Source organism: Malania oleifera, chromosome 13 (assembly GCF_029873635.1).
Source record: "Malania oleifera isolate guangnan ecotype guangnan chromosome 13, ASM2987363v1, whole genome shotgun sequence".
Classification (NCBI taxonomy): Eukaryota; Viridiplantae; Streptophyta; class Magnoliopsida; order Santalales; family Ximeniaceae; genus Malania; species Malania oleifera.
The window spans coordinates 81,356,963-81,370,628 of record NC_080429.1 but is presented as its reverse complement, the minus strand read 5'-3'; positions in this window follow the sequence as shown (position 1 = coordinate 81,370,628).

Below are 13,666 nucleotides of genomic sequence, written 5' to 3'. Positions count from 1 at the left end.
GGTATCTTCTCGTCGACGAGACATATGTCCCCGTCGACGATCCCAATAAGCCACTTCGTCGATGAATGCGTGTAACCCCCTTTGAAATTTCCTTTTTTCTCCCTCTTTATTATTTAAATACCATAATTCTTTGGGTCACTTTATTCTACCCTCATAAAATTTCATTCTCGAAATTTACTATCCATACGATTCATCATCCCCTAAAGAAAATAGTCTACTTATTTTATTACTTACCCTCACTTATGGTGGAAGAATATTGTGGTTACACACAGGGTTCTGAGAGATTACATATATATAAAATAAAATTCTCCCAAAACCAAAGTACTGATTACTAACTAAACTAATGCATACACTGACTAACCTGCAAAAGAAATATTACTTAATTACTTACACTTTTCTAATTACAACTGAGCTCCACTAAATAAATGTGGATATTTCTGCCTTATTTGTTCCTCGAGATCCTAAGATGCTTCTTCTATTGCGTGATTTCTCCGCAGGACTTTCACTAAAGGAATCTTCTTATTACATAATTCCTACTCTTTCCTGTCCAGAATCTATACAGGTACCTCCTCTTAAACTAATGAATCACTGAGCTCTAACTCACCATAAATGATCACATGAAAAGGGTCTAGGACATATTTCCTTAACATGGAAACATGGAATACGTCATGTATCCTGGACAACACAGGTGGTAAAGCCAACATGTAGGCAACTAGCCCCACTTTCTATGGACTCTCGAACGGGCTAATGAACCTAGGGTTAAGTTTACCTTTCTTCCCAAATCTCATAACCCCTTTTAACGAAGCTATTTACAAAAATACATAAACGCCGATATCAAACTTTAATTTCCTATAGCGGTTATCGGCATAACTTTTCTGTCGGCTCTGAGCTGCATTGATTCTATCTCTAATGAGTCGAACCTTATCATATGCTTGTTGTACCAACTCTAGACCCACAACTCGCTGCTCACCCAATTCATCCCAATATAAAGGAGAACGACATATCCTACCATAGAGTGCCTCAAACGGCGTCATGCCAATACTGGCCTGATAACAGTTATTGTATGCAAACTCCACCAGTGGCATAAACTAGGTCCAACTACCCCCAAAATCCAGCACGCATGCTCAAGGCATATCTTCTAATATTTGAATCGTCGTCTCAGTCTGCCCGTCTGATTGAGGATGGAATGTCATGCTAAATGATAACTGAGACCCTAGAGCCTCCTACAAGCTCCTTTAAAAATGTGATGTGGAACACGGGTCCCGATCTGACATTATAAACACAGGCACACCATGAGAACGAACTATCTCCTGAATATAAATCTCTACCAATTTGTTAAGAGAGTAGCTGATCTTGATGGGAAGGAAATGGGCGGTCTTAGTCAAACGATCTATTATCACCCAAATTGCATTCTGGTCATGCAATGCTGACGGCAGCTCTGAAACAAAATCCATAGATATGTGATCCCATTTCCACTCTGGAATAAAAGTGGCTACAACTGGCCCGCCAGCCTCTGGTGCTGTGACAAGCCTTTACTTCAGTTCCTGAAAACTTTGCTCATAGTTGTCCCATTCAAATCTAGTATTCTTTCTAGTCAGTCATGTAAAAGGCCCTAACAACGTTGAGAATCCCTTAACAAAATGACAATAATACCCAACTAGCCCCAAGAAACTCATGATCTCCTGGACGTTCCTCGGTCTAGCCCAATTCACTACCACATCAATTTTACTAGGATCCATAGAAATTCCATCCCCTGAAATGACATGCCCTAAAAACACAACCTTCTCGAGCCAAAATTCATATTTGCTGAACTTGGCGTATAACTTCTTTTCCCTAAGCGTCTGTAAAACCTACTTCAAATGTGTCTCGTGCTCCTCATAATTCCTCGAATAGACCAGTACATCATTAATAAAAATAACAACAAACTGATCTAAGTATTGGTGGAAGATCCTATTCATCAAGTTCATAAATATCGTAGGAGCATTCATGAGACCAAACGGCATAACAAGGAATTTATAATGCCCATATCTGGTCCTGAAAGCTGTCTTCAAGACGTCTTTTGCTTTTACTTTCACCTGATGGTAGTCTGATCTAAGGTCAATCTTGGAGTACACCCGTGTACCCTGGAGCTGGTCAAATAAATCATCTATACGGGGTAGAGAATACTTATTTTTAATTATCACTTTATTAATTTCCTTATGATATATACACATCCTCATGGACCCATATTTCTTCTTCACAAATAACACTTGAGCTCCCCACGGAGATTCACTGGGTCGGATAAAACCCTTATTAAGAAAATCTTGCAACTGATTCTTTAATTCTGCCAACTCAGCTGGCGCCATTTGGTAAGGTGCTTTAGAGATTAGCACTGTACCTGCAAGCAGATCAATAGGAAATTCTACCTCACGATCAGGTGGCAAACCTAGTAACTCATCCAGAAAAAACATCTGTAAAATCCTTTACTACCGGCGTACTAGTGAGTTTCAATTCATTTCCTGTCATTTCCTTTACAAAGGCCATGAATCCCTAACAACCACTCATGAGCAGTCTCCTCACATGAATAGCTAAAACTAACTAAGGCGAGGATTGTACTCGCCACCCTATAAACCTGAATTATGATCTTTCCGGAGGTCTAAATATTACTTCTTTCAAACAACAGTCTACGCTGATGTAGTTGGTTACCAACCAGTCCATACCAAAAATTACATCGAACCCATGAATATCCAATACTATCAAATTAGCTGGCAAAATTTTTCCTTGAATATCAACTGGACAGCCTCGGAGCACTCTACTACATCTTACTACAGACCCTATCAGTATAGTGACTAATAGTTCGGCGTTTTATATGAAAACATATTAATCATACCTATCACCACATCGCCGGCTGTCTCAGCATCCCCAGGCATCAAAGAATAGACCATCGCTGGAGCTACATTCCTCTCCTAGCCTCCACAGGGTGCCTGATAGCCTCCCCGATACGGTCTGGGAGCAAGTGCGGTATTTGGTGGTATAGGGCAATCTCGTACCAGATGTCCCTATCTACCGCAACGATGGCAGGTGATTACGCACCGAAACTGCATAATTGGGCATCTTAACTCGGGCTTTACGATTTATATTTTTAATTAAATATCTAAAATTGTCCAATATTTTAATAAAGTGCCAAAATCATCATTCTTGAACTTTATTGCACTATTTATGAAGTTTTGGTAATTTTTTGTCGCAGGAAAATTCTCGGGAACCAAAACCGACACCTGTTCGTATTTCACGCATAACTTTTCTGTCCGAGCTCTGATTGAGACGATTCAAATTTTTGGAAAAAGAAGAAAGGATAATCTACAACTTTTGTGTTTTGAGTTTTATGAGATACGGGCTCCAAAAGAGCAGAATTTGTGATGAATATAGAATGAAAAAAATGAAAAAAATCAAGTTGACGGGTCAATCCTTTCCATCCGGGTCTAGGGCACCCAATGCCTCCTATTTAAGCTCCTCTATTTCTTCCCCCTAGGTAGGCAGCCCCCATGGCTCCCCATTCTCCTCTTTTCCTTCTTCTTCTTCTTCTTCTTCTTCTTCTTTAGTTTGTTTTGTTTTGTTCTTTTCAATTCTGCTTCTCTCCCCTTGTCTCTCTTCCTTCCCTTTGTCTTTCCTCCCTCATTCTCCCCCTTTCCTCTGTTTCTCTTGGCCTCCTCTGCCCTCTTGCAGTACGTCCTCCACCATCTTCAGCAATCCCCAAGCACAACAGAACACTAACCGACTCCATAGCAGGACCACCAAAGCGCAGCAGCAACTTCTCCAGCACAACAGCAACTTCACGGCTCCGTGGATTTGTTTCTCTCTCTCTCTCTTTTCCTTTCTTTCTTTCTTTTATTTACTTTTCTTTGAATCTTGGAATATTGAAGAAGTTTTAGTTTTTTTTAATGTTATTGGAGTTTTCTTTCTTTTTGTTTAAGTTGAGTAATGTTGAGTATTTCATTATTGTTAAATTAATCTCTTTGTTTATCTAATTGATAGTTATTTTAATTTAGCATTCTTAATTAAATTCAGATATTTTTTTTTTTTGGTCGAAATTCGATTTAGTTAGGGACTATGATTAGTAAAGGTTGTGTTTTTATTGTGTTCCGTTATTGTTTACGTTTTTTAAATTTCTGTTGAATTCACGTTTGCATTTAAATTGTGAGTCTTGATTTGATCTCTTAATTGTGCTAAAGGTTCGATTTTTAGTAGGTTCGGTTTTTTTTTTTTTAGTATGTGTTTAGTTTAGTTTCCATTGTGTGTTTTTAATTCCATGTTCTAGGTTGTCATTTTTAATTAACGCGTGTCCTAGTGTTTCCTTAAGTAGACTAGGGTTTTCATTATTATTATTTTAATTCTATGTTTAAAGTTTCCATTTTTAGTTAGTATGATCTTGTGTTTCCTTAAGTAGACTAGGGTTTTCATTATTGTTATTTAATTCCGTGCGTGATAGTTTTAGGACTTTAATTTGTGTTTTCATTTAAGTCTCCACAATCTTGAAAACCCGAATCTGAACTGAGTTCAGTGCATTTTTAATTTTGATTGGAAGAACGTAAAATCTGAGATTAAACGCATTCCCTGAGGATACGATCTAACCCTTGGGTTTAATATTACACGACAGAACTCCTATACTTGGGATAGCTTCCGAGCTACTCATTTTTCGAGTGAGTCAGCAGGTAGCTCTCCTTGCTTGACACTCTCCCCAATGTCTCCTCCCATAAGTCTGACAGATAGGAAAATTCTGCACCCCCTGAACCTTACGACTTCCAGTCTCCTGCCTCTGTCCTCTGCCATAGTTTCCTCTTCTCCACTGACCCTGCCTAGGTCCCTACTAGAAGCCTGAAGACGCAGATCTCTTCTTTTGTCCCTGCTCCTCTGCATCCATATGCTCACTAACCTCGGCCAAGGCTACTCTATCAACTAACTCATCAAAGTCATGTAGCTTCAATACTACCACCTTCTTGTATATGCCTCTCCTCAAACCTCTTTCAAACTGTCTCGCCTTCTTTACCTCATCAGGAACAATATACAGAGTGAAGCGAGATAGCTCTATAAACCGCGCCATATACTGCTGGACCGACTACTGTCCCTGCTTCAGATTTAGGAACTCTTCCACTTTAGCTTCCCTGACAGTGGCTGGGAAGTATCTGTCAAAGAATAATTCTTTAAATCAGTCCCATGTTAAAGCTATTGGCGACATCCTCTACTGCTCCAGAAGTCTCACAGCAGTCCACCACCTCTCGGCCTCTCTTGTCAGTTTATAGGTGGCGAAGAGGACCCTCTTTTTGTAAGAACCCAAACCGAGATAACTGGGTTTAAATAAATAAGAGAGGGGCAAATTGGGAATTTGGAATATTTCGTCGACAAAGCCAGATTTCATTGACAAAGCCTTTGTTCTTCTCGTCGATGAAATTCAGAGACTCGTCAACAAGGAGAAGCCGAGGAGTGTTGGAAAAATTGGAGATCCCAGATTTGTCGATGAGGCCACCGATTCGTCGAGGAAGGCAATGGAAGATTCGTCGATGAGAACACCATTTCGTCGACAAATTGGGCCAGTCAAAGGGCTATAAATAGAAATTCCTTTACTTCCTCACTAAGAAAACTTCAATCCTATCTCTCTCTCTCTCTCTAGAACCCTCCCTACTCTCTCTCTCTCTCTCTCTCTCTCTCTCTCTCTCTCTCTCTAGATTTCTTCGCTGTTCATCACTAGAATCATGAATCTGAAGTTACCATGAGGATTGTGGAAGGATTCTCTACAAGTTCTACGGATCGTAATCCCATTTCGGAGATTTTCGGGTTTTGGCGTAAAATCGAGGTAAGGCTCGATTTTTATTTCTGATCCGGTAGTTTTCTAGGAAACAGTTTTGTGAGTATATTCTATACTGTGGTTTGTAGGTTTTGGAACTCGGTTCGCTGTTAAGGGACCTTAGAGTTCGGGATTGGTTATTCGGGGAAAATATAAAGGGAACTATGTTTATATTGGTTATTTTTGAAATTGGACTCGGTGGAACTATGGTTCACGGTCATGTGTATGTTTTGGCTATTCATTTGGGGGGATCTAACAGGAAAAACTATGGATTTTTCATTATTACAGTTTTGGGAAAAAAGGGGCGAAGGGCTGCATCCCTGGTTTTGTTGAAAACCGAACGTATATGTTGATTTATACTGTGTTATTGGGATGATCGTGCCTTGACTTGTTTAAACTGTATTTTTTTGGAAAACCATGATTTAGATTACCAAATGGGTGTGGTTTTTTTGGTTATATGAGCATGCATGTGTGTTTGATATGTTAAAATGCTAGTAAGAACACAGTTCTGAAATTATTCTAGGTACTAAGAGTGTCCGACTCTATATCCAAGGGCGTGTGTTATCTCCTACCACGTAGGCAAGAGTGTCTGGCTCTATATCCAAGGGCATGAGCCTATTTCGGCAGATCAAGCCGAAGGGTGTGGATCCACCAGTTAGCGTCGGTACGATGCCATGAGAGTCGGGGACTAGCCATGTGCCGGTGGCGTCGTGCTTCGCGGGTTGGCTATGGGCCAACGTCAGATTGTCACGGACCGGCTTTGGGCCGAAGGGTGTGACGACACCAGGATTGCTGATCATGTGTGCGTGTGCGTGTATGCACTGTGTAAACTAGTACTGGATTCCATTTAACTGTATGTATGTTGCATCACGATAACACTCAAAGGCCACAAACTGATATAACATGTGTTCTTCCTTATTAAGAGGTGTCTCACCCCTACTGTACGTACATTTTTACAGGTCCTTTGAATAATCAGAACTAGTGTCCTGATGTAGGGAGCGTAATGGCCGGTGTACTGCATTTAGTGCTTGGGTAAGTGCTAGGATTGTATTTTTGCTGGGTTACCATTTTGAGATGTATTTGGGCACCCGTTTGTACATTTTGATAGAGCCATGTTCTGCTCTTGTATAGAATCTGGTATGGTACTATATATGTTATTATAGAACGACCTTTTTTTGCTGCGTATATGTTTGTGATTGGATGTGTTTAGGGTGCCTGGGAACCCCACGGGGTCGGACCCTCATCCATTGTACTGTATCTTTGGACGTTTAATCGAATATAGGGACAAGTTAGATTACATTCTCACCCCTGGGTCCCATTGCGGCGTTTGGGGCGTGACACTGTTCCTCCATGCACTGTAATACGGCCAAGACTTTCTCGATCTCCTACATCCAATTCTCAACAGCTGCAAGATCAAATCATCTTGAAAATGCCAAAGGATTCATCTTAGTAAACTTCTCTATTGTGCACCTATGGCCTGTAGATAGGCCTCCCTACTCTCTGGAGTTCCTAGCGATAACAGTCATAACCTGCTGAGCCACACTGCGTAGTACTACATCAAAATCAGTCCCACCTGCACTCAAGGGCCCTGCACCATCACTTCCGCTCGCATGGGCACTACCTCCTCTCAGGTCCAATCTGAAAAATAATAAAAGCGATTTAGAGACCCTATCCCTATAATTACTCGCCTAACATAATCCCCTATTTTAACATCCTCATCTTATTTCTAGACCCAATTCTACATTTTAGGAACACAACCCAACAATAGTTTACTATGATTTTCCTGAAATCGTCACCCCAGGAAAAACACAGAAACCACCACGGAAGTCCTACCTCAAGACTGTAGAACACAACCTTAAATCCTTTTCCTATACTCTGGTATCGTTTCCACTGCACTCTAAAGTCTACAAAACCTAGCAACCTAGGCTCTAATACCAAACTGTAACGACCTGCTTAATTTTACTAATTTTTTATATTATAATAATAGTATCCACCATAATAAGCCTGGCAAGCCATAATCAACCTAGACCTATAAGTACCAAGGAAATACCCGAAATATATATTACGGAAGCCTAAACAGCAAGAAACGTAAAATCATATACATACCAAACTATCAATCAACAAAATACCAGAGTCTTACTACAACTGTCATATGAATACAACATATCCCAAAATATCCAAAAAGAGTTCTGGGGTTGTCACCGAAACATCCATATGACTTTAGAAAAATAACTTACCCTTCAATTAGGGTTGATTAGCTGGAATCTAACGTTGTGGAGCTCTGTCCGCTCTCCTATCTGGGGTTCTTGAAATGTTTATATAATTTAGGGCGAGACATCTCTCAATAAGGGAAATAAACTAATATCAGTGTGTGGCAATGTGAGTATTTCCGTGTTATTCATATAACAATACATAAGCATACTTTATTAAACCGTATGTTTCATATCTGGGAAAACATATATAAACATAACATGGTATAACATACTGATTTTCCATACATATAAATCATCTCATATAACTGTACATAGAAACATCCTAGACAGTTAGCTGGCTGGTGTCATGTCTTACCCCCACATGACTGGGTTGTGTGGCCTGAAGGCGGGACCTGACAATGGCTAGTCGACCACTGCCGAGTCAAAAGCAAAAGTCTGTAAGTACGATGGGTCTACCACTCCTTGTTTGTACACCAGAGGGTGCCTGGACTACAATAAACCACATCGACTGCCATTCTCCCACTGCCCTGTACGATAGCGGTAGCACTAACATAATCACGATCGTAATCATAAAGCTACGGTACCGTGCTCGTGAAAGCCTAAACCAAACCAACCAGGTTCTAATATCACATAGCATATTTCCAAATAATGATACATGGCTATTTCATAATAATAATTGTCAAGTTAATATCATCATATCATTTCATAACATAACATGAAAATCTTCGGCCTTTACATCGGCATTTCGTACTTTATCAATCACGGCCCATACGCTGTATTACATATCAGGTAAAATTCTTGCCCCGTACACCGACATATCATATAGAAGGCTCGGCTCGTACAACGGTATATCATATAAAGAAAATTCTCAGCCCGTACGTCAATATATCATATAGAAACTCTGAATCAATTTAACATTTTCCTAGAAATAGTAAACCATACTTATTTTGTAAACATAGTATCCCATGATAAACTTTACTCATGCCACACATAATGGGTATTATTCATATTTAAATCATATCATTATTTACAGCAGTATTTCCCAAACATAATGCTACTATATATTTATTTTTCCTGAAAATAAATGTTGTAAAATTATACATATATATTTCCATGAAAAACAACTGACTTAGTTTATCCCCTTAACTGACTTTTGGAAAGCCCCTAAAATAACTAGTCCGGCACCTGCATGGTTTCCTGTTCAACACTCTGAAAAAACTTCTCCCAAAACGGAACTGCAGTATTTCTTCGACTACTACATTTTCTACAACTGCAGGAAAGCCAAATACTAAATAAAAAGTCTTACCCTAAACTTGGGATGAAATCCAAGTTATCCCCACCCATAATCCACTCTAGCAGACTTGAAGAGAACTTTCCCAAGAGTGTCGTGGTAGCCTCGGATCATTGAACTGGCAAGAATCTGGCCCAGAACCTTAAAGAAAGGGGGAAGGGACGAACAGGAGAGAGAGAGAGAGAGAGAGAGAGAGAGAGAGAGAGAGTTCTTCGCATTATTCTGATGAAAATTTTGAGTTTTAGGCTATTTATACTCTAACCTTTGTCGACGAGACACGTCATTTCGTCGACAAGGCTACGAAGGAAGTTCGTCGATGAACACTATTCCTCGTCGACGAAATTTATAGCTGAAAAATAGTCTCTCAGTATCTTCTCGTCGACGAGACACCCCCTTTGAAATTTCCATTTTTCTCCCTCTTTATTATTTAAATACCATAATTCTTTGGGTCACTACAGTCCCAGTCTATTGACCCGGGTGGAGTAAAGGGGTTATGCTTTCAGATTTCTCCTAAGTGGTGAATATTCGCCAAGGTCGAGATTGTTGGGGATGTGGCTCATATTCTGAGTGGAACGCATGCATCAGGGAAAGCATCGTGAAGTAAGGAACAAGGAGAGGTTTGCAAGATGGCATGATTGAGGGCAAACCGTCGACAGTTTTAGGCAGTGCTGCAAGGTATTCTTCTCAGCTTCAAACCGTCAATGGTTTGGCCTAAACTGTCAACGGTTATGGTCGCAGACATCATGGAATTTATATTCAGAGATCAGTAGATTGGGAGCTTTTGGAGGAATTCGTTGAGTGATTTTGTGCTTTTGTTGCGCATCCGCCGACGAATAACTAGTGGTAATATGTGCTAAGTCTGGTCACATACATACCATGACATACAACATACACCCCACTGTGCTAGCATAGGGGACCTTCGACATATTACGAGCCTCATCATCTGTCCTTGGACATTGAGTAGTAGACAACCTGAAATGACTCACCGAAGGCGTGCTCACCGGCTTAACAATAGCCATGCTAAACCTCTCCAGTAACTTCTCCACATAGCTGCCCTGAGATAACCATAGTCTCCCTACAACTCTGTCCCTACAAATTTTCATGCCAAGTATCCTCTTGGTTGCACCCAACTGTGTTGGGTGGTTTAGGGCCTTCTCAACCCCAAAAGTTAGCTCAAGGGCTGAGGTTTTCTCTCGCACTTAATAACTGACCACCATCCCATTCCATAACTCATGTGGGATAACCCAATAATTTTCCCCTTACACGTCGGGATCTCTCCCGGCATGGCATCGGGGTCTCCCCTGACATGGCATACAAGGAGAATGTTGAACCAAGACTCTAATACTAGTGTTGGGTGGTCTAGGACCTTCTTAACCCCAAAAGCTAACTCAAGAGGCGAGACTTTCCCTCACACTTAATAACTGACCACTAGCCCCTTCTACAACCGATGTGAGATAATCTAACACTTCTCTTGGAGTATGTAAATTGAAGGTGTAAAGTCTCCTTTAGTCTTCGATTCACATCTTCAATCCGTGAATCTTTTCAACCAGCATTCTATTCATATTTAAAAAAATGAAATTTGGTCTCGTTGAGTAGTTTGTTTAAAAATGCACTTATTTTGATATCAAGTTTGTATATATATATATCTTCTCAAATATTCTGTTTTATCCCCTCATCATATAAATTAAAGCAAATAAATCAAATGCATTTTATTTCTGAACCAAATTAAAAATTTTGCGATGATATTAAAAATTATAAGTTGTAAAGAATCAAGGGTTTTGTTTAGCTATAAAATAATTTTTTTATTTTTTATTTTTTAGTTTTAAAATGCTACAAAAGTATCACACTATTATTTTTTTCTTTTGCTAAACATTTATACGTGGAAATATTGTAAATAAAAAATAAAAATGAAAATTTATAAATAATTATAAAAAATATAAATAAATAAATTTTATAATTGATACACCCAAAATAATCTAGCCAATGAGTACAGGTCAACGCCTTTCTCGCACCTTATCCGAGTTTGACATCCTGACGAGAGATCAGCTCCAACCCAATAAAGAGGAGGAGAGATCCACGTCGGTGGTTTTAATAGCCAAGTAATAGGTGCACGCACTTATGGCTGGGGAGTGATTCACGCCCCCGCGCAATAAATTCATGCCAACCTACGGTCAACTCGAGCCCCTATAAGAAGGGATTTAGAGAAAAGACCAAGGTAAGTCACAAAATACTATTCTACTGTTGCGTTCAACCTCTCTAAAAGTATTCCTCATACTTAGACATCAGAGTGATCTCCCGGAGTACACCCCAGGTCCTCCAAGCCTTTCTTTTCTTCCCCTTTCAGGTCAACGGGAGTCGAAGGAGCATCCCTACTATTTTTATCCCACAACAATAGTTGAACTAAATAAAATACAGTGTCAAGCCCGAAAAATATTTTAATCAATTGATATGTCCTATTTTTTATTTTAATTTTTTTATTCATTTGTATGATCCAAGAGAACACCCGTGGAGGAAGGAGTTGAAAAAGAGCCTTGGTTTCCACAAAACAATTGGCCTACTAAAATACAAATGTCACATTCACGTCCACATCCCATTGTTTAATAAACTCTTTTTAAAATTTAAATCTGTTGTTTTCGCACTGAAGTTGAAGCAGCTGACTTGAAGTCAATATTCGCAGGCTATTTCAACACGCTTTGATTGGGACAAAGAACAAGTTTTGGATGTGCATGCAGATACATGATTTCAACTTTTGCCTTTGATGACAGATGGTGCTACCTAGGGTTTCATGGTTGGAAGGTTTTTTAAGTTTTGAGAATAGTGTAGAGGGATACATTATAGTTTTGGTAATGCGGATTAGGTTGAATAATTCGTGACAAATTAGGTGAATTAACGGTGAGAAAATTTTAATTCATACCCAACTCAATTAAGTAACAGATTTATGGCGATTTTGATCAAATAATCTGTCATTCCCTTTCCTAATATTATTTCTTTTATCATTTGATGAACAATTTATGTTGTAGCATACTGACCTCACCTAATGAGACTTAAGGCGTATTGTTATTGTTGTTATTCTACTATAATAATAGAAGTTATTTTTAAAATTATAATTTGAAAATTATTAAATATTTAATAACCAATTACAAAATTATAACTTTTATTTTATTTTTCAGATCATAAATTTAAGACTTTTATTTTGATAACGAGAAATGAGTATTTAGGCTTGAATTTGAATGTGGGTATGAGGCACACCCAGAGGTGCACGCAATAGTGCAAGAGTTGGCCTTGACCAATAGAGCTTGATGTTAGTTGGATTGATGTCTAGTAAGTAGAGGCACATACAATTATCTATGAATTTATATATTAGTCATTAACGGATAAACGGCTATCCATCGGATAAAATCCGAAATCCGTCAACTGATTCATTTAGGGATAGATAAAGAAGTTTAAATTATATTCGATTCATTTAATGTGTGAATCGGTTTAAGGGAATCAAATTCGATTTGGATTATCAGATTTTGATCTATTTTGCTTGGTCTAATACATTGCTTTTTGTTGTGTGAGTCTTCAATCAATCATATACATACAAACACACGCTTGGGTTTATTATTTCATGTTATGCATAACTTTAGGGTCAAACATTGCAAGCCATACATCCACATCTATAGTTTTTTTAAAGAGAAATCTATAAAGTCATTTTGTTCTCTCTTTTTCAGACTTAAATTTTTGTCGTTTTCTTATTTAGTCACGGATTCTCTCATTGTTAAGGATGCAAGAGATCATTCTCAGTACGCATAACTATATGAAACATGTCTATCAAAAGTAATTTCAGGATTGATAATATCTATCATTAGTCACTAATCTTTCTTATTATATTTGAAATCCCTCTAATCCCGTTCTCGGTCCACGGAAAGTTAGGGTAAAAAGATGACTAATAGAGTCAAGATCGGGTATTAATTAAGTCATCATTCATTTTCAAGGAAGTACTATGTAATTATTATATAAATATCATATTTTATCACAATAATTCATAAATCAACACTGTACAATGTTGATTTTTTATTTTTATTTTTATTTTTTTTGGGTTTCACACCAGCAGTTTGAGATGCAGTCCAGTCTAAGAAAGAGAACAATTCAGCTCTGGCCATTTTTAAGTCATTTCCTGAAACTGGAAGTAATGTCCATTACCAGCAACAGAAGCAAAGGTATAATTTTGCTTGCAGTGCCAGCATAATCCATTCACATCTGAAACTAATGCTGCAAATAATCCATCCAAATCTCTCGAAGTTCCTTTGCAAGGCGGTGAGGTTGGAGCTTGGAATGGCGGCAAGCCCATAAAGTGTGCTA